Source organism: Triturus cristatus, chromosome 5_1, assembly GCF_964204655.1.
Source record: "Triturus cristatus chromosome 5_1, aTriCri1.1, whole genome shotgun sequence".
Classification (NCBI taxonomy): domain Eukaryota; kingdom Metazoa; phylum Chordata; class Amphibia; order Caudata; family Salamandridae; genus Triturus; species Triturus cristatus.
Genome location: NC_140587.1, coordinates 912,610,278 through 912,636,558, shown reverse-complemented (window position 1 = coordinate 912,636,558; position 26,281 = coordinate 912,610,278).

Sequence of the window (26,281 nt, the reverse complement as noted above, 5' to 3'; positions counted from 1 at the left end):
ATAAGTGCGCTTAGCGATAATTATCGCCGGTTGTTGCTGATATGCTCCGTTAGTTTTTGGAGAAAACAGCTGTTTTATCCAAAAACTAACGTGTGCTAAAAAGCTGGGGCAGCCTGGTAAATATCGCGATGTGAACATCAGCGGTATTTACAAGGTTGTCCATCTGGGGTACGCCCAGTGACGCCCACTTTGCATCTCATTAGAGATGCAAAGGAAGGCGTTGGGTAAAAGGGTGCTAACATGCAATTATGCATGTTAGCACCCTCTTGTAAATAGGGTGATCGTTTTATCTCTGCTTTTTTGGCTTTCTAAGCCAAAAAAGCGGAGATAAAGCCCTTGTAAATATGCCCCTATGTGTGCTGCTGAATGCAGCACACATAGAAACAGGAAAAATTAAGGGAAATTAATCATTTCATCGCATTGCGCCAGTTTAAGACCAGGTTTTCCCTGTAAATTGGGGCAGAATCAAAAAGCAATAGGTGTTGCAGCAGATACCCGTTACCAGCCACTTTTGTGCTAAGTGCTACGAGAATTGGGACATTATTCACCAGGGTGGTGTTAAGCCGGGTTCTGCGGCTTAATGCTGCCTTGTAAATAAGGCGAAGAGGTTATCGCCACCAGAACGTCAAAAAAAGTGATGTTCTGGGGGTGATAACCCCTTGTAAATATGCCCCTCTTGTCTTTTACACCCACATTCAATATGGAAATTATACTTTGCGAGGGTAAAGTTCAGAGAATCCTGAATTGGGCTCTTATCTTCTCTGTTACCTTTTTTGCACACTTAATTTGAGCCTAGGGTTCTAAGTGCTACAGGTTTAAGAACCTACAAAATTAGCCCTCCAGGCAGGAAGCACTAGGAGAATTTTTCTTGTAGGGATTTATGAGAAGAAGGGGCATAACATCAAGCGGCAGTGATAATTATCGCTGGCCGCGTTTAGCGTGAACATTTCTATCGCCGTCTTTTGCTGGTTTCTATCGCCCGGTTAGCGCGCTATTAACAATGCGCATCGCCGAGGCGATAGAAATCCCGGCAATAGCGGCGAAAAGCGGGAATATCGCTTGATTTCCAGCGATAAAGAACAGCAAAACGGAAATCATTGTCGATAGGGAGATGTGGAATTAGCTTTACAATCCACCTCCCATGATACATCAAGGTAAGTCAGAAAGTTAGCAGGTGTGAGAACCCGGCGATGTATAAGGTTAGCGCAACTGGTTAGCGATATCCTTGTTGATAGTGAGACACTGTGTTAGCGACTATTTTTGCTGAATTTCAGTCAGGAACGCCTACCTTGCATCTCATTAGCGATGCGAGGCGCAAAGGAAATGGGCGCTAAGGCATGGATTCACGCACTAGCGTGACCTTGCTGATATTGCGATATAATTATTGCCGCTTTTCGCCCGAAAAGAGACGCTAAAGCTGCGATAATTCTATTGCGGCCCCTTGATGATATGCCCCGCAACTTTCTCTACCTATTTTTCTCTTTCTAGATTTTGCATTCTCTTTATTCTTTCTTTTGGACTTTAACCCTCCTGTCTTTTGCCATCTCTTTTTCTTTCATTTCTGTTCTTCCACTCTCTAAAACACAGATCACAGTTAAAATCCTGATCTGAAAGTAAGTCAATTTACTTGTTTTATATTATTTATGCACCACTGGACATTAAGTTCACTTCTCAACATTGAGAATACCTTGTTTAGTGGATAAAGTGTGAAAGGCTGTATGTTAGGCAGAAAAGCATGCTGCAATCCCGAAACCGGTCCCAGGATGCTTGTTTTGGTCCAGAGAGGACCTGGCCTGGCATTTCGGGCTGGACTGTTTCCACGAGGAGCAGGGTCAAGTCTAATTTGCATATGGCTGGGCTTAAACTGGAATGGCATGGGGAGCAAAAAATCTATGGGGCAGATTTACAACTAAGTAACGCAGCACGGTGCAGCAAGTCATTTTGCTGCGCCTTGCTGCGTTAGTTTGGAAAGCTCAGAGATGCGACATATTTACAAGAATATGTCGCATCTCTGTCCTTCCCCTGCGCTGGCGCTCAAACTGCAACCATGCGCCGGTGCAGGCACCCTTGCACCATGGTGAAAGGATGCCTGCATCGTGGGGAGATTGTTTTTGTGCAGGAAGGGACACCTACCTGCACAAAAACAATCACAAGAGGCTTCTTCCTCTTTCAATGCGTGCTGTAGAATGCAGCACGCTTTGAAAGAGGAAAAAACGAGGAGAACTGAAAACATTTCTCCTCATTGCGCCTCGCTACACCACCTCTAGGTTGGCGTAGCATTCACATGCATCTCCAGATTTATGATTTCTCGTGAATCTGGAGATGTGTCTTCTTCCATAGGTGTTGCGTGGGAGCACCCACAGCAACACCCATGGAACGCCACTTCAACGCACAGTGCTGCGTGTGAAGGGGCCATATTTACGAGGAGAGGAAAAGTGCGCCACCAGTACGTCACGAAAAGTGCTGGTAGTGCGATAAAATTATCGCCACTTTTCGCCCGAAAACGGATGCTAAAGTGGCGATAATTTTATCGCCGGCCCTTGCTGATATGCCCCTAAGTGAATAAGAATGATTGTAAATCATATGAGCATCTCAGAAAGTAGTGAACAGATTATGGCATAGATCAGCTACACCTTGATAACATTTCATAACGCATTCTTAATCAATTAGTCTAATCTCTACCTAAGCTATACCTAGCTGTCTAGCAGTGTAATGGTATTAGTGTCTTTGTATGTGCTAAGACGTGAAACTTCCCCCATACCTCCTAGGCCATCAGACCTGAGATTGGAATTTACTTCAGCATTCCTCCAGCAACTGGGCCTGTGTGGCTAACTCTTACCCAAATACCTGTGCTAGGAAGAATCATCTACAGCTCAGGTATGCTTTTGCTACACAGGACAATGAACAATACCCTTGTTCAAATTGTAGGAAGTATATTAAAACCTGCTGCTCCAATAGCTCCTCTCCTTCTTTCAAGGCAGAACTTGCAAGGTCATCTCTCCTTGTAGCCACATTTTGGCTGTGTTTATTCAAAAGCTTCAAAGTATGGATTTTCTATTTTCTGACCTGTTAATATGAGCCTCAGAAAACATGATAAATACATATTTCACTAGTTGCACAATTTGAATGGCTGTGGTTAGGATAAAACAGGCTAATTTGTTCGGTCTTATGCTTCGAATCACACACTCCCATACATTTAAAGCACAAAAAGTGACCATCTTAACCCCCAGTAAGGCCAGTGTTGTAAATAACTTTATAAATACAGTTTCAAAAAGTAATACCACAATTGATTTCTGTCAGAACCCCTTTTAGAGGGCCACGGGGCAAGCAGTGGTTAATGGGCCCAAGTATGGGTGTTGACGCCTCCTGCTGTCATGGTGCCTGTCCTATTATGGATTCTGAGCAACTAGGCCAAGTACCCCTTCATCACTTGACTCTCAGGGTCAGCATGATCTGAACAGTTCAAGGCTCCCTGGGGGGGAGGTTTGAATACAAGGGAGCGAACACGGCCCCAGGACTCAAAAGGTGTGCAGCAACAAATTATTGTCCAGGCAAATACTAAGGCCCTCATTTATGAAAAGTGATGCATCGATGCGAGAAAACAGCGATGCGTCACTTTTCATTGCGCCCTCCTTGCGATACCAATGATGCGTCATATTTACAGTATGACGCATCATGTCACAAGGAGTTACAGATACGTCAGTATTTCTGACGTATCTGTAGGCGCAAAAATGACGCATTGCTAGAGTGTGTCACGAAAGTGACGCAACTCCAGCAATGGGTCATTTACACATGGGCAAGTCCCATGTTAAGTGTGCCTGCGTCAGTTTTACGCCTGCCATGCAAGCGTAAGATATTGACGCATTTGCGTTCTAAAAGTGACGCAGTGAAATCTCATAGATTTCACTGCATCACTTCTACAAGGCTTAGTTGCATCAGAACACCCCCTGCATACATTATACTTGGCGCAGGTATAATGTGGCGCAGGGGTTTTCAAAGTAACGCATCTACCTAGATGCATCACTTTGTAAATATGGTGCAACATGGCATATTTTTTACACCGCTGGTGCATCACAAAAAGTGATGCACTAGCCGCGCAAAAGTGACGCAAGGGCCAATAAATAAGCCCCTACATTTTTTGAAAAAAGAGAAGCATTTTATTTCTAACACAACCAACAAAAGATGAAAAATATGACATTCACAAACACTTACAAAATCCCCCTGGGACCATGGCTCTAGTGTTTCCTTGGCAGTTCCCGGTCAAACTTCCTCCTCACTCTAGTGATAGTGGTTATTCCCAATTCACTATTGGCAGCATCCAGGGTGGGCCCCGGTAGTAGCCCAAGTATAAAGAGTTCACTCTGACTCTGTTTTTAAATCAAAAGTGTTCTAGTGTTGACGTAGTATCTAGACAGCAAGTTCCCATCAGGCTGGCTGTCATGAATTCTGGCTAACTTGCACCCATTGGCTTGGAGGGTCATGGAGTTCCTGAGTGCACCCCATAATCAGGCGTCGGAGCAGCAGAAGCTGGTCTAGGTGAATTCAAAGCACGCAGCCCAGGGAGGCCAGGCAGGCTACACTTGCTGATCCCTGATCTCCTCACGCGTGGGCACACTACTGTGGTGACTAGAGGTCCCTCCTGGCTCCTGATGGGAGGTAAGTATTTTGATCTCTCTTCGATGGGGGGAAGATGATGAGAAGTTTCCTCATTCGGGGGTAGATGCTTGGGAGATTCCCACTGCAGCCTCACTCCTCCGGTTATGCTCTTGGTCAGGACACACTTCTAGCTAGTCCCAGTGCCCCCTCTGGCATACAAAGTCACTGTATCCCTACTGTACACTGGCATTGACCTGCTCGGCACGACAGGTGTCCACACGGCAGCCCCTCCTGGAATACGGGGTTGCCCATCCTGAGCTGCACAGGGTTCCAGCCCGATTGACAGTGTTCACTAAAGTTCACATATGGAAGCTGCTCCTGGCATACGGGGTTGCAGATCCTTAGCTGCACATTGACGCTGGCCTGATCGGCACAGCTTTCAGCAAACCTCACATTGCGGCAGCCCCTCCTGGCATACTGGGTAGCCGATCCTTAGCTGCATATTTGCTCCGGCTCGATTGGCTTATGGCTCACTTCATGGCAGCCCTACTCAAGCATATCAGGGTCACTGGCATTGTCCTGTACGATTGGTGCAACAGCCTTTTCCTCACACCTCGCAACGGGAGTCTGCTCGACAGGATTCCCCATTGGACTTCGCTCTCTCCAATGGTCTCCTCTTCCTCACGGGGCACACTGGTCTTGGCAGGCAGATGATGGTGCTCCAGGCTCCAGGGCAGGTGGTCTTGGATTCCCTGGGTGACGTACCCTCACCGGGCAGGGAGACTAGCTGGCATTGGTCCTCGTCCTGGTCAAGGGCAAAAGTCTTGCAGAACTTCCCTTCCGCACATAGCCTGCCTGACTGCTTGACAGATGACAATTGTTGGGGGTCTTAAACTCCCCTTCTTATAGTCCATTTCTAGACACCAAATGTGATTTAGAATCTTATGGGCAGATTTACTACTTCTGGCGCATCTCTGCTAATCAGAAGGGATGCACCAGAAGAGTTGCAATACATCTGCCCACCTGTCGCATCCCCCCGCGGAAAGGTGGCGCATTGCTGGAGTTGGGTCGCAAGCGCGACACAGCTCCAGCAAGGCTAGGGATGCCCCTATCCCTAACATGCTGCGTCAATCCTTATGCCTGCTTCAAGCAGGCGCAGGGTTTTGACCCAGCATGGCCGCTAAATTGACTGAGTGCAGGGTTTTACAACGTGATGCATCTCCCTAGATGCGTCACATTGTAAATAGCCCACAGCATGGCGCTGGCTTTGCGCTGCTGCTGCGTCACAAAAGTGACACAACGGCGGCGCAAATCTGGCGTAAGGGGCTTGTAAATTTGGCCCTAAGTTTTTGAAGTTTATGTCGGGGGTCTCACCTCTGCACTCTTGAAATCAGTCTGTCACAGCAGGAGCAACTCCAAAACTCATAGCCCCACAATACAGGCCCTATCTCCTTCCTGATATGTCCCTAGGCCCTTCCTTGTGATCTCTCACTGAATCAAAGAGCACCCTTTGAAGTGTACAGGAGAAAGCCTGGCTCTCCACATTCACGTATGTGGTCCACCCAGCTTAAAGGAATGTGCCAATATACAAATCTGTCTTGGAGGGGCTGTCCTCTACTTCCTCCCCTCATGTTTCACTGTGTTGACCTCAGTCTCCCAAAATGAAACCCAGGCCCCTCCGTGTACTGTACCATTCACAAGCACACATACACCCAGTGCATGTATACAACATGCACACACTGCACAGCACTATATCCTCCCTGTACTGTGCCACTGATAGGCACACATGCACCCAGTGCATACATTTTGAAATGCACGCACTGCACAGCACTGTATCCTTCATTTATTGTACCACTCATAATCACACATACACCCAGCACTTGTATTCAACATGCACGCACAGCACAGTGCTGCATTAACTTTGTATTAAAGCCTTCCCAGGCACACATACATCTAGCGCAGATACATCACTCATGGGCTGCATAGTTCTACTCACCAAATCGATGTAGGCCAAGGGGTGAGCTAAGCACACAGCAGCGGAACATTAACATGAGTGAGCCAGTAGGCCTCACTCCAGCGACACAGGTTAAAAAGGGCCGGTTCACTTCTCCTGATCACTACACGGTAGACTGCTGCCACGCTCTTGTGCTACTTAACTCCTGGAGAAGTCAGTGGCCTTTCACCACTATGTGGGTAGCGCTTTGGGCGCCCCTACTTATCCAATAAGACTGCAGTCATGCCTATCTCATGGTGCACACACATGATCCATGTTTGCCCATGACAAAAAAAACAGCATTAGGGCTTTAGACATCCGTCCAGTTAGGCACTCAGGCCAGGGGTATACACCCATTACCATGCAGAGGACCTTTCCATCCCAACTGTTTCCTACTGGAGAGTTATAATTAAGTAAGATAAAAAAATCAAATTCTTTTTGCATTTGCATTACACAATGTGCCTTCTTGTTCAGTGAGTTAAACAGTCACTGTTTGCTTGTCTGTGTACTCTATCGATCACACATGCCGATGCTGACATGGTCAGCTCAAATGTTCAGCTTAATAGAGAACAGTTACACTGGAAAATAGTAACATCTGTTGTTGAACTTTGCTTATAAACCGCAAAACAGAGGGATTAAGCTATGTTCCCAATTAACATGGTGGCCAGGTGTTAGACCTGGCACCTTTTGGCATTGTTCCCCTGTCTTTTTGCTTCTGACCTCCAGCTTTGACTGTGTGCTGTACTTTGTTTTTGCTGGTTTTAGAACTCTGGGCACTTTTTCACTGCTGACCAGTGCTAAAATGCATGTACTCTGGGGCATATTCACAAGAAACTATCGCTGAGTCAACGACACTTTATTGCATCCAAAGTTGCGATAAAAATACCTCCCCATTCACAAACCGGTGTAAACAGCCCACAACACCGGTTTACCCGCGATAGCAGCCGCAAAAAACATTGCCACAGAGGCACTTCGCAATTATCGCTAATGAGATGCAGAGTGGGTGTTCCCGTGCCAAAGGCTGCGACAACATCACACTTCAACATTCACAACGACCAGACAGAACTGCGATAAATACACAAAACAAGCGATAAGGCGCGTTAGCACCAGGAAATCTACACCTGCTCTGACCTGGTGTAAAGTCGGATGGCAGCCTGCACCACAAAAGGGAGACCAGCCCAGGGCCACATCGGAAGGGCAACAGATGCCATGGAGCCACTCATCATGCGGCCCGGACACCCAAGAGGGCCACAACACCCACTGACACTACCCTAGGACCACAACCCACACCCGGGACACCCCCCCCCCCCCGGACCATCACAGACGCAGCGTAGACAAAGACAGCAGACCCCCAGGAAGCTTACCAGCCGCACAGACCCAACCTCTGACAATGTCACCGTCCACCACAGGCTGAAAGGGACAACCACCACACGCATCCCGACCATCATCGGCCAACAGCACCAACACAGCGGACAACCAACATCCCACCCCACACCAAGCTGCTGGTTTGGCTGCACCTGTTGGCCCTTGGAACCCCCAACCAACACCCACCAGAGTCGGAGGAGTCCCACTGCCAGTCACATCCAAGTCCCTCACACCTGTCCTGGATATCACCATCCCCCTGGTACCCCAGTCCCCATACGTCCAACACAATGCACAGGTCACGCTGGAGACCAAGCAAGGATCATACGCCATAGCAGAATGCACACATGTGTTGGGGTCAATCCACAGCACACATGTCCCACCTGTGCCCCATGGTGACACAGCACACAATCACCACAACAGAAAGCACACGTCCCACCCCAATGTGCAGGCATCAACAGAACACTGTGGAACCTCCAACTATGTGGCCTTCAAATACACAGCCAAGGTGCATGATTCCTCCATCCTCTAACAGTCCATCAGCAACCTGCATTCCCAGGATGGCACAATGGGAAAAACACAGCCCCTTGGCAAGTTCCAAATGAACACCCCACTCACCTCAACTCCACAACCAAGGAAATCACAACTCTGGCAATGCACACGTCACAAAATCACAACCAACATGCACAACACCATGCCCACCCACCAGACACGACAGAACAAATCACAATGGTCACGTGGCCAAGCCATGAACATGAGCCGTCAGCGGCATGGCACCTCAGCCACACAACAGCCGAATGTGGGGAGAGGTGGCAAACAGGCATGTGTGAAGGATGCAGTAGTACCACGATTGGGAAAGTACACAATGGCAAGAGTGGCGGAGGTGTGCTGGACAGACCGCAGTATGCAGCACACACCCATATCCATGGCGACATACACCTCTGGTGTATGGAGTGTAGTGGAGAGTGGATGCAACCATGTCACCACAGCCATTGGGGGACCTCGCGGAAATCTTGCCTGTTATGCCCTCCCCAAGCGTGATCGGAGTGGGATGACCCGGAGTACGCCACACCAGCGTAGGGTGTGAATAAGAAGCACGTAGCCCTGGGCATGGTCCTCTTCCGGAAAGCCCAATGTCTCTGCCAGGGTGGCGCCTCTCAACACGCCACGAGGCCGACGCCGTCCTCGTGAGCGGAGTTGCTTGCACCGCTGTGCACCTGCTGGACCACAAACCCGCCATGCCCGCCCCTGCACAGCCAGGCCTCACTGGTCACCTGCCAACACCCGTGTGTGTCAATGAGGGCCCACCACGTTCTGGTTCAAGCTCCAGGCCCATGTCCCGCGACCTTGGCAGCCTCCTCAGACCATCATGGCCTCCACGAAACGGGCCCGCTTTAGTCCTTTTTCATTGACATACTCTACTGCCGCCTCAGGCCTGCTCCTAGGCCCAGTAGGTCCCATGTGTGAAACTGTGTCCTGAGTCATGAATGGCAGTGACCTGAAATCCGGGCCACCGGCAACAGCACTTCTTTCGATCAGTGAGGCATAGATCCATATGGGCTTCTTGTGACATGTGGTGCCACTAACCCTGTTCATCGCCAGCCGGCGACACGTGGAGCCACTAACCCTGTTCAACACCAGCCGGAGACACGTGGTGCCACTAACCCTGTTCAACGCCAGCCGGCAACCCGTGGTGCCACTAACCCTGTTCAACGCCAGCCGGCGACACATGGCGCCACTAACCCTGTTCAACAGCAGCTGGCGATACGTGGATGAGGGACCAGGACTACCCTGCGGACCAGTAGGTCCCACATCCAGAACCCACACCAGTGGTCGCACAGAGAGGAGTAAGAGGAAGATGCGGCTCAGTCCAAACGAAACCCAGGTCACATACACGGAGGTGTCCCAACACATGGTGCCACTGAACCTGAACTACGCAGTCCGGTGGGGCCATCCAATCTATGCCGGCGACACTCGGTGGATGGGCCATGCTGACCGCTGCCTCAGGCCTACACCACGGTCAGGTAGGTCACACATTTGGAACTGAGTCTTGATTACACCATGGCAGTGAACACCATTTAAGGCATTGGGCAAGTCACTATACTCACTTCGATGTGGTGCCAACATGTCTGTGCATGGCATCACAACCACACGTGTCTGTGGCCCTACGCGGACTACTGCCCTCGGCCTACGCTGCGCACAGATTTGGTACTGAACATCGGTTATTCAAAAGACAGAATACATGTCATCCCACGCACGGTGAGGTGTAAGAGGATAATGCGTTGCAGTACGTAGGGAACAAGATCATCATTACGGAGGTGATCAAACACTACCGACAACTGCCCTTGTGTCACTGACTCTGTGCCTCGCCAGCCAACGACACATGGCTGTGGGCCACTGCTGACCGCTGCATCCGGCCTGCACTGCGGTCCAGTAGGTCACAGACTCTTCATTTTGCAATGGCCGAGTTCATATCAGCGTACCGACATCATCGCAGACAGCATCCCCTCTCAGCCCCGGTGCCACTAAGTCTGTTCCCCGACAATCATGGACACTCTCTGGTCGAACTTTGGTGTCGTCTGAGTCTATGGACTGGGGGCAGTTTTCATCCTCATGTAGCTGATACCTAATTGGTGTTGGCAACGAGGCTGTCGCATTCCACTCCTCCATTTGCTGCTTCTTGATAAAATCAAACCTTTCGGCGTCATGCCCTGGAGGACACCTTCCACTGTCCCCCAATACCCTCCGCAACATACACCTCGGAAATTGATAGTGACACGCTCAGGTCACATGGCCCATCTGACCGCAAGTCACCGTCCTGTGGCTGGGTGCCTGTGCCAGCCACTGTGCATCCGGGGCCACTAACTCTGTGCTGGTCAGGTCCGGGACCCCTTCTTCGGAGATATTGGATGGTCCCTGAAGCGTTGGCCTTGGGGTCAACAACGCCATTTCTCTGTGGCCCTGCGCTGTACGCAGCCTCTGGGCACAAACGGCGTCCCACCAGGGCTCACACAACAAATCGAGTCCTGACCGGCCCGGACGTGGCATCTCCACAGGAGGCACACGCCACCACCTCAAGGACCACCTCCAACAGCCATCTGCCAGAGTCAAAACGGTGGTCCTGACAGATTTACGGAGGTGCTCAGACCTGTCGTGGATGCCATCATCGGCCTGATAACCTGCTCAGCACTCCAGGTGCCAGTGACTCAGTGCACCACAAGCCATTGTCCGTTACTGATTGAGTTTTGAGCTGTGGAGAGGTTGTGCAGCTATGTCACCTCAAACAGTGTGGGGGCCCTGAGACGTTGATGGGGAAGATGATGCAGGTATGACACACCCCACTGCATCTGCATCAGGTGTCTGTTGAGGGGACACAATCCAAGACTTTTTTTTCACATGGGCGGGCTCATCTCTAGTGTCCCATCCCCAGTGCACTGCAACTCACGGACACTTCTGTTTGCAAGTTGGCTGTCCTCTGGACTTTCTCCGGCTCCCTCCATGTTGCTCAGCAGTTGACTCTTTTTGCATGTATTTTCTGTTTCCGTTGCACTGGTGTCTAATGTTCAAGTGATTGCCAGCACCAGACATTCCGTGCGGAATGGCTTACACTCACCCCACACACATCCAGCACAGGCGTCACTGTACTTGTGGCCCTGCCAATAAAGGGGCCGGGCGCATGTGCCCGTAGCCAGTTCAACATGATATCTGCGTGTGTCCCTGTGGTCTTGTTGTATGCATGAGGGCCCTGGGCTCGGCGCCATTACATTGTGCTGTGTACATCGGATGCAGACATGTCACCGCAGGCAGCGGGTTGGAGCTTGGACATGTAGCTTTGTCGTCACCCACTCAATTCATAAGGGGAGTGGCCAGGGCCATCATACGCAGAGCCAACATGGGTGTGTGGCTGCAATCTGAGCACCCCTGCTCGTGCTTCTGTACTGTGAATGTGCAACTGCATGTGTCTCTATGGCAGTGTGGGTCTCTTTAATGGGGTGTTGGTGGCCCCTACGTATGTGTCCTGGTTCACATTCCATGAGTTCGGCCCACACCTGTTGGGCCACCTCCTTTTGGCGTGCCGGAAAATGGCATTGGGGTGCGATGTGTGGGTGGGTGAAGTGTCGTGAGCCAGCTGTTCTTGCGGGTGCTTCCTGCTGTGTGGGCTGTTGCAGGCTCGGTGTTCTCCTCTGAGTAGCTTGACTGTCCGGGTCCTTGTGGGGGGTTGCGTGGGATATCCATGTGCTGTTGTAGGGCATCGGTGTCGACAGTGTGGTGGTCCTCTCCGGCATCACTGATGTGTTGTATTCTGTGCTCTGCTGAAGGTGTTATGTGCCCCTCTATGATGTGAAGGGGAGGTGCGTATTGACTTTGTGTTGACATATATGTTGCCGCATTGTGCAGGTTTGCATGCAGACTGTATGGCAATGTACATTGTGACTGTGTGGGGGTGCTGGATTCTACTGCGGGACAGTGTACATTTGGTCTACATGATGGATGTGATGTCGTACGTGTACATTTCCATTTCACAGTTTCCGGCTCCGTCAGATGTAGTAGGCATGTTTCTGTGCATGTGCGGAACCAGCTGTGTCCCCTGTTCTGCAGTGTCGGCTATGCGCGTTGTTCCTCGTTGTCGTCAATGTGGGTGTGCTGTTCGTGCTATGTGAGTGTGCTGCAGTGTGCCAAGGGGATCGAGCCCATGGACCTGGGTGATTATGGGTGTGCAGTGTGCTACACCTCATTGTGCATGTGTGCCATTGTGCCCACTTCCCCCGTCCCTCAGTCCCTGTTCGTTGAACTTCCTGTTGATGTTGTGTCAGGTCCTCTCGAGCTATGTCTGCACTGTCTCCACACTGATGACTGTGGCCTGGGTTTCCTTCAGCTCCTCTGGTGGCGCTGGACTGCCACCTCCTGTCCCTGTTGCTGCATTCCTGTTGGCAGCGGGTTTGTACCTGGTTTAGGTAGTCACGTCATGCCGGCGCCTCTTGGCCTCCTGGATTGGCCTCCTGGGCACTCCGACTGCAATCCAGGTGGTCTGCTAATGGGTCAGTTGCTGGTAGTGTTCTGTCACCTCCGTGACGCTGGTTTTGTTTTTCTGCGGTCTGTACCCCGTCTTCCTCTCCCTCTTCTACTTGGCCTTCCCCGACCCCGCTATTCCTTGCTGGTAGTCTGTGGGGGTTGTGGGGTTTGAGTTGGCCCCTGCGCTGTGTCAGGGTGCATCCATGTTGCTATGTGCTTTGGATTGTTTTTGGTGTATTTTTTCTGTGGTTTTTATGGTGCATTGTTCCGTCAGACACGTGGGATTTGCAGGCCTGTGGCTGGTTTTCTCTACTTTTTGTACCGCGGTTGGCCTTATCGCATGTTTTTTTGCGTTTGCATTTATGCGGCGTGGCGTTGATTTTCACGCGGAGATTTGGCGGGTTATCTGGTGACTATCGCATGCTTCTGCCTTGTTGCGAATTCCACGTTGGCACGGGGTTATTTTCCCGCGATAGGCTGAGATACGATACCCTTGCGGAAGTTATCACACGTTCTTGTGAATATACCCCTCTGTGTCTAAAAATTAATGGCATTTGGTTCTTTTCATGATTGCAATATTTTATTTACTGGTAAGTCCCCAGTACAGTTCACTACATGTACCCAGGGCCTGTAAATCAAATGCTACTAGTGGGCCTGTGTTACAACAAACAAATGATTGACGGAATGCTGACAATGCAGACATTCTCCCCCAGTCAAGAGATCTGGGTTAAATCCATCGTTCTTTTGCCCACTACGCCACCCCAGTTTAGACATGGCCATATGCAAATCAGTCTTGACCCTGTGCCTCATGGGAACAGTCCAGCCCGAACTGCCAGTCAAGCTATCCTGGCTGATGACGGCTGATAGCCAGAAACCGGTCCTAGGATGCTTGATTCCGGTCCAGGGAAGACATGGCTTGGCAGTTCGGGCTGGACTGTTCCCATGAGGCACAGGGTCAAGACTGATTTGCATATGGCCATGTCTAAACTGGGGTGGCGTAGTGGGCAAAAGAACGATGGATTTAACCCAGATCTCTTGACTGGGGGAGAATATCTGCATTGTCAGCATTCCGTCCATCATTTGTTTGTTGTAACGCTTTTCGCCCTAAGTGGGATGGGTATTCCCAGACGTGGGACCCGTGCTCACTACGCCACTGGAGTCAAGCTATCCTGGCTGATGACAGCTGATAGCCAGAAACCGGTTCTAGGATGCTTGATTCCGGTCCAGGGAAGACATGGCTTGGCAGTTCGGGCTGGACTGTTCCCATGAGGCACAGGGTCAAGACTGATTTGCATATGGCCATGTCTAAACTGGGGTGGCGTAGTGGGCAAAAGAACGATGGATTTAACCCAGATCTCTTGACTGGGGGAGAATGTCTGCATTGTCAGCATTCCGTCCATCATTTGTTCGTTGTAACGCTTTTCGCCCTAAGTGGGATGGGTATTCCCAGACGTGGGACCCGTGCTCACTACGCCACTGGAGTCAAGCTATCCTACCTGATGACGGCTGATAGCCAGAAACCGGTCCTAGGATGCTTGATTCTGGTCCAGGGAAGACATGGCTTGGCAGTTTGGGCTGGACTGTTCCCATGAGGCACAGGGTCAAGACTGATTTGCATATGTCCATGTCTAAACTGGGGTGGCGTAGTGGGCAAAAGAACGATGGATTTAACCCAGATCTCTTGACTGGGGGAGAATGTCTGCATTGTCAGCATTCTATCCATCATTTGTTTGTTGTAATGCTTTTCGCCCTAAGTGGGATGGGTATTTCCAGACGTGGGACCCATGCTCACTACGCCACTGGAGTCAAGCTATCCTGGCTGATGACGGCTGATAGCCAGAAACCGGTCCTAGGATGCTTGATTCCGGTCCAGGGAAGACATGGCTTGGCAGTTCAGGCTGGACTGTTCCCATGAGGCACAGGGTCAAGACTGATTTGCATATGGCCATGTCTAAACTGGGGTGGCGTAGTGGGCAAAAGAACGATGGATTTAACCCAGATCTCTTGACTGGGGGAGAATGTCTGCATTGTCAGCATTCCGTCCATCATTTGTTTGTTGTAACGCTTTTCGCCCTAAGTGGGATGGGTATTCCCAGACGTGGGACCCGTGCTCACTACGCCACTGGAGTGAAGCTATCCTGGCTGATGACGGCTGATAGCCAGAAACCGGTCCTAGGATGCTTGATTCCGGTCCAGGGAAGACATGGCTTGGCAGTTCGGGCTGGACTGTTCCCATGAGGCACAGGGTCAAGACTGATTTGCAGATGGCCATGTCTAAACTGGGGTGGCGTAGTGGGAAAAAGAACGATGGATTTAACCCAGATCTCTTGACTGGGGAGAATGTCTGCATTGTCAGCATTCCGTCCATCATCAATCCAATAGATTGCCAAATTTGTGATGTTTTTGGGGATGTGAAAGGGCGTTGGTTATGGGACAAAGTGTCAGTCAAACAAAATTTGTTACATTCGATTAACTATTAAAGCTGATGATACCGAGTCAATAATTCAACGACATAATCTAGCAATGACCATGGTAGGTCCAATGATCTGGAGAAGGATCTTAATTTTATACAAGATCTTAGCGTTGACACATCAAATAGAACCAAAAAAACAACTAAAGCCCCATACACTTAAACTTTCTACTGCTTTAAAGCATGAATTTTTGTTGATAAATCCATGGAGTGCGGGGAATCCGCAACTCAAGGAGTATACGTACTATTTATGGCAATTTTCCTCAGCATTCCGTATTGATTTCTTTCATATCACCAGGTCGATTCAGTGCGATACAGCCATCATGAGGGCCAATGCTTTATCTGACCATTCTGTGATTTCGATCATCCAAATCCAGCTAAAAGCTGAGACACAAGATCGATCCAGATGGCAAATGAGTCTTGCTTCACTTTCGGGTACCATCAGGCTGGAAAAGACAAGATCCTTTCTCTATGAATTTTTTAAGTTCAATCTTGGCACAACTGATGATAGAATGATGGGGGAGGCCTTTAAGGCCTCCTTTCACAGACACGTTTTAGCGTATCAAGCTCATGAATACAAAGAGCATAATGCCCATGTTCGCTCATATAAAAATGCTTATAGAAAATATAGAGGTGATGAAGAAAAAACTTTCCATAGCTAAACAAGCGATGCGTGATTTCTTCTTAGTCGTAGAGATCAATAGCCACCAGGCCTAACAGCAAAAAACATATGAAGAGAGCCAGCACATCAGCAAGTTACTTGCTTGGTCCACCAGATTACAGAAGAACAAGCAGATAATCGATAGAATTGAAAATCCAGAGACTAATTGCTTAGTGGATGGAAGTAGCTAGATTGCTGAGCAAGTGGAGTAGGTTCCTGGACATAGATTAGAGTCATTTCTCAAGACCTTTACACTGACGCAAGTAGCGAGCGAACAAAGTAGGGCAGTTTTGGAGGACATACAGGTCTCTGAGGCTTCTTGTGCTCACCAAAGAATGCCAAATGGCAAGGCCTGTGGTAGTGATGGCCTTCTCACGGAAGTGCTTAAGGTTTTTTGTAAGGGTTTTTAACATTCCTAGTTAGTTTATTTAGCCATTTTTGATCTGGGAAAGCTATTCCTGAATCCTTTAAGGAGCTAATATTTGGTAGCTTCGTTAAGAATGTCAATTCTCACAGACCAATTAGTCTGTTGAACTCTCATTCTAAACTATTCATGAAAATCTGAGCTTCACGTATTATTCCACTAGCCAAAAACTTGGGGCCATATTATCAAGATCAGCGTTAAAATTTTCGCCGCTTTAGCTGCAGGAAACTGCCACTAAAGCGGCGATAATGGGCTTGATAATATGCCCTTTTGAATTCCCATAGAAGCCCATGTTCACACCAGAACATGGGCTTCTATGCGAATTCACAAGGGCATATTATCAAGCCCATTATCTCCGCTTTAGTGGCAGTTTCCTGAAGCTAAAGCGGCGATAATTTTAACGCTGATCTTGATAATATGGCCCCAAGTTTTTGGCTAGTGGAATAATACGTGAAGCTCAGATTTTCATGATTTTCAGATTATCTCCGCTTTAGCGGCAGTTTCCTGCCGCTAAAGCGGCGATAATTTTAACGCTGATCTTGATAATATGGCCCTTGATTCACAAGGATTAAAGTGGGTTTTTACCAAGCAGATAAATATCAGTCAACACCAGTTTTTTAATCCAAGCAATTTACTATTTTTCTAGTAATAAGGAGAAGGCTGCTATTTTAATGATATATGTGGAAAAAGCATTTGACCTGGGTAATTGGATGCACTGTTGTTTATTCTTAGGAAATTTGGATTTCCAGATCAATTTTTAATAATGCTATGGAATCTTTACGAAGGGGCAATGGCTAAAGTGAACATTAACATCTTGACCATTAGTGTTAGGATAGCCTCGCACTCACCGCTATTCTGCTGCTGGCTGCTGCTGTAATTTATTTTTAAAACGTCCCGTTTTTGTCTTTAATTTTAATTTTAGTTACTCGTTTTTCCCCTGTTTTTAAATTAGGTCCACTCGCATACCTGCATTGCTGCCACCTTACTCTCACCTAAATTTGGTCAAAGCACCGCGTTTTAGCGGGTCCCTGCCCACTGTCTCGTGTTGGTGGCCATCTTGGGAGGGGGGACATTGCAGGAGGCGCAGGTAGCGCTCTAGTGTCTTTAGTGTCCCGCGCTCGGCGAGCATAAAGCCAGCCATGCTGACGCGCAGCGTCATCACGCAGCGTCATCGCCGGACTATCGCCGGAGTTTCGCCAGAGTCAAGCCCGTCTGTGCCCGTCTGTGCCCGTCCGGGCCCAGGGCACACCACTCTGCTAAACACCTCCTGCCCTCAGACCCCCTGTTACAGGTACTCACGGGACACACTGCTTGCTTTACGCACGCCCAGACACTCCAGCTGCTGCTATTATTGGGCTGAGGGCTCCGTTTTTAATCATTGTTTTGACTGTCGCCCGTACAATACTTGCAAGCACCCTAACTCTCTTACTATGGCACTGCTCAACTGTAGATCATTGCCTTGTCATACTACCGAAGTTCATTCCCTTCTTCTGGACCATAGTCTGGATGTTTTATTTCTGACGGAAACGTGGCTGACTACAGGTTCCGACCCCGACATCGTCAACGCTCTTCCCTCGGGGTATCTTATGTTCCATCTTGATAGGCCGGATGGGAGAGGGGGTGGAGTGGCCATTGTTTACAGAGACACATTTGTATGCAAAGCAGTCGACTGTGGCATTAACAACGCTGAAAGTTGTCAGTTTACCCTTTGCATCTCCTCAACTGTCTCTATCTCTGGCCTCCTTGTGTATCGGCCTCCCGCTACTCTAGGGAATTTCGTGGATTCCTTCATGGAGGCTGCCATCCCATTGGCTGCTGCCTCGACCTACTTTGTCACCCTTGGGGACTTCAATTTTCATTTTGACGACCCCAATGATGTAGTGGCAAGGGAGCTTGTAAGCTCGCTTGGTGCACTGGACCTTCATCTTGTTAATATGGGAGTTACCCATAATAGAGGCCATCAGCTTGATGCAGTTTTTGCTAACTCTGTGAACTTGCAGGCTCTTCAGATGTTGGCTCTCCCCTGGACTGATCACCATCTTGTTCCGTTTAGCTGGCTGCTGGGGAACCGCAGAGACCCCGCTCCTAGACAACATACTGTGGAACGACTTTGGTCGAAGCTCCCGGTGGACAGTTGGGCGGAAGAGCTATCTAGAACCTGTCCTCACCTCACAGATGACCCCAACACTGCTGACCAGCTCTTGGGCAAATGGCTTACCAACTCTCTGGACTTACTGATCCCAAATAAAAGAAGGCTTGTCAGGGAGAGAAGAATTGGCTCTGCCCCCTGGTATACCCCCGAACTGGGGTGCATCAGAACCTCTTGTAAAAGGCTTGAACGTGCCTGGAGGAGAGAGCGGACGGAAGATAGCCGGGCCAATTATAAAAGGGAACTAAGGAAATATAAAAGCGCACTGAAGGACGCTAAAAAGACTTTCTTTAGCGACCGGATTGAGAGAGCAAACAATTCTTCAGGAGAATCGTTTAAAATCTTTAAGGAACTTCTGAAAGCTCCGGTCCCTCCAGTGTTGCATGATAATCCCAAAGAAAAATGTGAGGAACTGGCCAGCTTCTTCCATTCCAAAATAGAGAAAATATTATCCTCCTTACCTACTATCCCTCAAAGCGATGAATCGGTTGCTAGTCCTACAAGTTGCCTGATTGAGCTAGCATCTTTTGGCCCCTTTTTGGAAGAGGAGGTCATAAAAGTCCTGTTAGAGATGAAGAGTGGCTCCCCGAGTGACCCAGTCCCCATAAAACATCTTAAACTCGTGGCTAACACCTTGTCAACTCCTCTGACTGACCTCTTGAACCTTTCACTTACGCAGGGCATAGTGCCCCAGAGATGGAAAAAGGCCGTGGTGAAGGCCTTATTGAAAAAGCCAGGAATGGACTCATCCAACTTGACCAACTTTAGGCCAATTTCACTTCTGCCTGGTTTCTCAAAAATTGCAGAGAAGCTGGTTAACCGTCAGCTCTCTCACCATCTTGAGTCTAAACACCTGCTAGGAGACTCCCAGACTGGTTTCCGTCCCGGCCATGGAACAGACACTGCCTTGCTGGCAGTAGTGGAGGAGGCAAGGAGCACTCTAGATACAGGAGGGTCAGTGGCAGTGATCCTCCTGGACTTGAGTGCTGCCTTTGACACTGTGAGTCATCAAGTGCTCCTCCAACGTCTGTCAGAGGTAGGTGTCTCAGGGACGGCCCTGAAATGGTTGGGATCTTTTCTATCTGACCGTTTCTACCAAGTCTGGGAGGGGTCAGAGCAATCTGCCCTAATCCCTCTTCAATGTGGAGTCCCGCAGGGCTCATCGCTGAGCCCTACTTTATTTAATATATATATGACTCCACTTGAAAGAGTGGTCGCCCCCTCGGGGGTGAAGATCATCAGCTATGCTGATGATACTCAGCTGGTGGTTGGCCTCACTCAGCTGGCGGAACAACCTGAGGTTTTACACGACTGCCTCGCCAATGTTTATCGTTGGATGTCCACCTCTGCCTTAAAGCTCAGTGGAGGTAAAACCGAGCTGATGCTCCTGGGTAATCCCAGTCCCTCCATTATTGCGACCTGTTGGCCCCGGTCTCTTGGTGACCCACCATCCCCCAAGAAGGAGATCAAGTCCTTGGGAGTATGGTTGGAAGAAGATCTGTCCTTCAGGACTCATGCCAGGAAGACCGCAGGGGTTTGCTTTGGCTTACTGAAATCAGCCCGAAAGGTGCTACCTTTGCTTCCTGATCCAGCAAGGAAGCTGTTGATACGTGGCCTAATTCTATCGAGGCTCGATTATGGGAATGCGCTGTTTCTCGGTGCCCCCGAAGCGACCTTTAAAACTCTCCAACAGGTGCAAAACGCAGCTGCGAGAATCCTTATGGATGTTCCCAGAAGGCAGTCTGCTGCTCCCGCCCTTAGAGCGCTTCACTGGCTCCCCGTGAAGGAGCGGGTGAAATTTAAGGCGCTATGTACTGCCCACAAAATTCTACATGGCAAAGGCCCCCCTATCCTTGCGAATATGGCCCGTCCCTATAGACCTCCACGTCTGCTGCGCTCGGACCAAAAACACCTTCTGCAGTCAGCCAGAGTAAGAAAAGCTCGTTCTGGGGGTAGGCGTTTCTCGGTGCAGGTGGCTTCTCTTTGGAACTCTCTGCCCCTCAGGATTCGCTCAGAGCCCAAGATCCTACCATTTAGGAAACTTCTTAAGACCTACTTGTTTCCACAGTAATGACTAGCTGAGTCTCCCCTTCTGGTCTGTTGCGCCGGGACGCCCCTGGGTAAGCTGAGCGCATTACAAATTTCATATTATTATTATTATTATTAATATGAAGGATGCAGGAAAAATCAAATTCAACCAGGGTACACGCCAGGGTTGCCACATGTCCCCAGTGTTGTTCACCATTTTTATTGAACCACTAGCAATTAGGATCCGCAGCGATACTACAATAATTCCACCATTAATTTGGATGGCTAAAATCAAGCCTTTTGATGATGACATCATATTGTACCTTAAACCTGATACAGCAAACATCCAGAATACGCTAAACACAATTACAGAATTAACTGAAGTAGGGAGGTACAAGGTCAATCAAACAAAGACGTGGATTCTGTTGTTCAATACATCTCCTAATAATCTTCCTTGCGATCTCCAGTATCAATATTCACCCCAACGCTCTATTAAAGATCTTGTTATCTATGTAACACATGATTATTCTCACCTATTTGAATTCAACTATAAAGCCACTTTCTATAAAAATGAAAACGCTGATAGATAGATGGAGTTCTCTCCCCCATCTCTTATTGGCAGAGTGGCCCTGATAAAGATGTCAGGGGCATATCATCAACGAGGCGATAAAAAATTATCGCCGTTTTTGCGTCCGTTTTCGGACAAAAAGCGGTGATAATTTTATCGCCTAATCAGCAAGGTCACACTATCGCGTGAAACCTTGCATTAGTGCCTCTATTCTGAACGCCCAGCTTTGCATCTCTAATGAGATGCAAAGTGGGCGTTACTGCCCTGACATAACTGGAGAAATGTCGCTAAGTGACATTTCTCCAAATATCAATGGGCACGCTAACCTGCAGAGCGACAAGGAAAGTAGCGATAACCTCTGTTATCGCTACTTTCCTTACGCCTGATTCAAGACTGATTTAGCCATGATATCCTATGTAAGGTGGATATCATGGCTAAGTATGCCTTGCCCTATCATCAAGTCATCGCCAAACTTTGTGAGATTATCGCTGGATTTCCAACGATAATCTCACATTTGGCAGTTAGCGTTTGGAATATTATCGCTTTTGAGATAAGCGTTGCTAATAGCACGCTATCTCAGTGATAAAATTCCACGTTACCCGGCGATAATTATCTTAGCGCTAAGTGCGCTTAGAGATAATAATCGCCGGTCCTTGATGATACGCCCCTCAATTCTTCCACTGGTGCTGGTTTTATTTACTACGCTTACCATTATAATGAACAGATAGGGCCATATTACCAACAAAATGCAATAAATATCGCAAAACGCGCTTAGCGCGTTTTCTGTTATCGCTGTCTATCGCTGGATCACATCGCCCTCTTAGCGGCGTATTATCAATGATTTGCTAAGAGGCGATGTGAAATCCAGCGATAGCGGTGATTAGCGTGAGAAATCCTGCGATAATGCGAGTGCGCTAATGAAAAGCTTGCTAATAGGCAAGCGTGGACTTAACATATCAATCCACCTCCCATTATAAAGGTGGTTAAGTAATGTTTTTTTCATGTGTTAAGTAGCTGCGATAAACGGTGCTCAGCGCAACTTTATTCATAGCTTCGCGGATATGGGTCCGCATTGATAATAGTGCGAAGCTGTTTTAGCGACATATTTCATGAACTTTTAGTGAGGAACGCCTACTTTGCATGCCATTAGCGATAAATATCGCTGGCATGCAAAGCGATGTCAAAACAGGCTACTATCGCAAGGAAACAAGCATTAGCGAGTCCTTGCTAATAGAGGGATATTAATTTCGCCGCTTTTTTGGCGAAATGGGCCGCAAAAATATGCCCCATAGTATTTTAGAGAACTTGGGGGCATATCTACAATGACGGCGATAAATAAGCGCAAAGCACGCTTAGCGCTTAGTTATTTATCGCCGTCTATCTCTGGAATTTCTCGCCTTGGCAACGCGTTATTAACAACGCATTACTCCGGAGTGCTAACAATTCCAGAGATAGCGGGGAAATCGCCGTTTTGCAGGGAACATCGCTGGTTTTCCAGCGATGTGCCCTGCAAAACGGCAATAACCTTGCTGATACGACCCACAGGGTCGTATCAGCATAATCCACCTCAATGTTAGGGATAGGTAAGTCTGCTTTTTAGCAGACGTTAGTTTTTGAAGAAAACAGCGGTTTTCTCCAAAAACGAACGTGTGCTAAAATGCTGGGGCAGCCTTGTAAATATCGCGATGTGAACATCAGCGATATTTACAAGGTTGTCCTGCCCAGTGACGCCCACTTTTCATCTCATTAGAGATGCAAAGGGAGGCTCTTGGTAAAAGGGTACTAACATGCGCTAATGCATGTGAGCACCCTCTTGTTAATAGGGCGTTAGTTTTATCTCCGCTTTTTTGTCTTTAAAAGCCAAAAAAGCGGAGATAAAGCCCTAGTAAATATGCCCCTTGATCAACTATTTTAAAAACTCATCTGAAATAACAAGCAATCTAGTAGTAGAATAGCAGGACTGCAATTAGATAAGGGAGAATTGCTCTACTTCATTGCCAAACATATCATCACGCTGCACTTTTAGATAGTGTTGCTCAAATTATGACAATCCCCGAAACATTAGACAATTTTGGGGCATATCATCAAGGCCAGGCGACAAAATTATCGCCGCTTTAGCGTCCGTTTTCAGACGGAAAGCGGCGATAATTTTATTGCCTTATCAGCAAGGTCACGTTATCGCGTGAATCCTTGCCTTATCGCCCTTTCCCCCAATGCCCATCATCGCATCTCTAATGAGATGCAAAGTGGGCGTTCCACCCTAAGATAACGCTAACCTGCAGAGCGACAAGAAAAGTAGCGATAACCTCGGTTATCGCTACTTTCCTTACGCCTGCTTTTCAACTGACTTAGCCATGATATCCTATGAAAGGTGGATATCATGGCTAAGTCTGCCTTGCCCTATCAGCAAGCTTTCGCCAAACGTTGTTCGATTATCGTTGGATTTCCAGCGATAATCACACAGTTGGCAGCTTGCGCGTTGAATTTTATCGCTTTGGAGATAAGCGTTGCTGATAGCATGCTATCTCCGCGATAAAATTCAGCGCTGGCCGGTGATAATTATCCTCGCGCTAAGAGCGCTGAGCGATAATTATAGCCCGGCCTTGATGATATGCCCCTTTATTCTGATACGTATGGCCAAAGAATCCGCAGTTCAATTGTCATCCTTTTTAAAAATACCTAAACTTCCAAAGAAACCTAGGTACAAGTCACTATATATAATGGAATATTGCATGAGGAATTGTTTTGGGGAGTGCCGAATTGTCATGCCTTTATTTTGTTAGGAGACTGTCGGTTTTTTGGCATTGTCATCTCCAACACTGTTTTGGAATGATGCAAGCGAGAGGGATTCACCAGGTTAGGTGATTTTTACAGTGGCGAAAGAAGCTGAGCGTGGGACCAAATAACCCTGAGCCTGGGGGAGGAAACCAGAGGTTTGAGATTTAGTGGACAGCAGATGATTAGCCCACTCTCCTCAACCTATTCTACTATGATCAAAGAGACACATGTGTTGATGCGCTCTTTTATATAAAATTCAGTTAACGGGCTTGGGGAACTGGCACTGGGCTCTATGTAAGAACACCAATAATGTTTTGGTTGATGAATTCCTGATCAAAATCAACCATACTACGGGTTGTTCAATTACCAAAGGAGAGTGGACTTATATTGCTGAACTGGGAAATAAGGGGCACAAGCATCAAGGTATGATTTTGCGAGTCCTTAATTGCGATTATTAAGGATTCGCAATTAAGGACTCGCAAAAGACTGTGCATGTAGGAATCGCTATAAAAATAGCGATTCCTAAACATTTCTTAATTGCGACTTGCAAATTGCAAGTCGCAATTAAGGAATGGTTCCCCATTCATTCCTATAGGCCTGCAGGCCCATAGGAATGAATGGGAAACTGCATGCGCAATTTGCAAGTACCGTACTCGCAAATTGTGCATGCAATTTCAAGGGTGCAAGGGTGTCAAAAGGACACCCTGTTGCACCCCTGGAATTGTGATGTGCACCCATGTTGCGCACAGACCTGGCCCAAGGGCATGTGTGTGTGCAACATGAAACTTTGAAAGAAGCACTTTAGTGCATTTTTCAAAGTTTTTGCAAATTACCGACCAGTTCAATTGCTTGATAATTTGCGGCCCCAAATAGCGAAATCGCTATTTAGAGGTGGTTATTGCATTGCATTTAAGGAATCGCAAATTGTGATTCCTTAAATACAATTGCAATTTAAGAAATCGCAATAAATTGAGATTTCTTAAATTCCGAGTGCCTTACAGTTTGATGCATCGCAAAACCCCTTTTTGCGGGCGCGAACGGACGATTTTTGCGAATCGCACCATTTGCGCTTGCAAAAAAGGTTGATGCATGTGCCTGTAAGTCTTTGAGGGCTGCTAATTTCAAAAGAATGGCTTTGTTTTCACGGGGGCTTGCCTACTATACTCCTCACAGATTACACAGGATTACATAGGATGATTACCACAGTGCTTACATTGTAAGTTAGAAGGAGCAGGGGACAGGTTGCATATTTGTTTTCCATGCACTGCTCTCCATAATTTCTGGGATGGTATTTTCCAGATGCTAACAGATATTACACACCTTCCATTATCCCTGGAACCCATACTTGCATTATTTGGTTCTTCATGCGCCACTCGAAAGGCTAATAAAAGTGTTCAGAGTTTGCTTTAGATTGGCATTAATGTGGCCTGTAGCCTGATATGGCAGAAGTGAAGGATGGTAGAGATCCCTTCCCTGAAACACTGGCAGGCTAAAATGCAAAGAACTATGGGGCATATTATCAAGCACGGCGTTAAAATTATCGCCGCTTTAGCGGCAGAAAACTGCCGCTAAAGCGGCGATAATGGGCTTGAAAATATGCCGCAGAGAATTCCAATAGAAGCCCATGTTGATACCAGAACATGGGAATTCTCAAGTGCATATTATCAAGCCCATTATCGCCGATAATTTTACCAACAAACGGAAAAAAATATCGCTAAGCGTGCTTAGCGCTATTTCAGTTATCGCCGGCTATCACTGGAATGTATCGCCTGGATAGCGCGTTATTAACAACGCGTTTCTCCAAGGCGATATACATTCCAGTAATACAGGCGAAATGCAGGAATATCTATGGAAATCCAGAGATATTCCTGCAGCGATAGGGAAAACCTTGTAAATATCCCCTGGTGGTCGTAGCACCACAATCCACCCCCCCCCCCTTAATAAAGATAGCTAAGTCTGAAAATTATCAGGCGTTAGCTTACGGCGATAACCGCGGTTAGCGCGGATTTTATTATCGCTATGTGTAGCAGGGCAATGCTTGTAAATATTGCGATGTGAAGTCAGCGATATTTTACATGTTAGAGATGCAAAGCGAGTCGTCGGTAAAAAGGCTGCAAACATGCGCTAATGCATGTTAGCACTGGCTTGTAAATAGGGCGAAAACATTATCTCTGCTTTTTTGGCTTTTGAAGCCAAAAAAGCGGAGATAAGGCCCTTGATAATATGCCCCTAAGGTATT